The sequence below is a fragment of the Pleuronectes platessa genome, chromosome 2, assembly GCF_947347685.1.
Source record: "Pleuronectes platessa chromosome 2, fPlePla1.1, whole genome shotgun sequence".
NCBI classification, from domain to species: domain Eukaryota; kingdom Metazoa; phylum Chordata; class Actinopteri; order Pleuronectiformes; family Pleuronectidae; genus Pleuronectes; species Pleuronectes platessa.
Genome location: NC_070627.1, coordinates 21,350,928 through 21,351,917, shown reverse-complemented (window position 1 = coordinate 21,351,917; position 990 = coordinate 21,350,928).

The following is a 990-nucleotide window of genomic DNA, read 5'->3' as shown; positions in this document are numbered from 1 at the left end:
AGTCCACTTTGAAACAGACAAACAGTCCTTTGCCTCTTTCCTCGTTTATCACTTATTTTCATGGATTTTGAGATGAAATAAATCTTTTGACAAGTTTTAGGGATGTTTTTTAATCAATTATAGATTTAATGATTTCGGATGTTTGTGGTTTGACTGAAGCTCCAGTATAAAGGATATTGTGGTCATCTGTGAATTGGACACGTGACAAAAGCTCTTTTCATCCAACTTGTGCTGACAGTAAAGGGGAATTCAACAATTTTTTCACGATTCAAGATTTTACGGATCTGTGTAACACGTATAGATTATTAACTTTTCAATTGAAAAATAATTTTGGTATTGCAAGGGACAAAGAGTTCTGTTTTATAAAACATAGGACTGTATACTTTATAGTATCACACATTGTAAATTTTGCTTCTTTAGCAACTGTAAAAGTCCTACACAGTGACCATTTTGACATTTATAAAACTGATTTAATATGAAATACTAGTGAGCCAAATATCACAGAGCAGTCATCCATGAAACAATAATTCATTCATTCATTTATAGGTTTGGAGGAAAAATGCAAGAAATTTACAAGCCACAGTTTCAGTTCCAAATGTTCATATGTTGCTGGTTTTCTCAGTAAACTAAATATCATTGGTTGAATGCAGAGAAACTGTTATAGATATTTATCACTGTTTTCTGACATTTGTTCGGCGAAACATTAAATAATTTAATCAAGAAAAGTATTGTTTGCTGTACTCCTACATTGGCGTCTACATTAAAGAGTTACATTAACCCTGTGGAGCTAAGGGTTCTGGTGTATGGCTTTAGGACACCTGCTTATAAGTGGTTGCAGGTGCTGAACCTAAAGTCAAGAAAGGAAACTTCCTCTAACTGCTGGGCCAGTGGGCAAATTGCATGGTTTTGATATTCTAGAGTTACAGAGAGGTCTGCTACAAGAGTTAAGGGCATTTTTAGACTTCTGCTATACGTCATGGTAGAACGGCA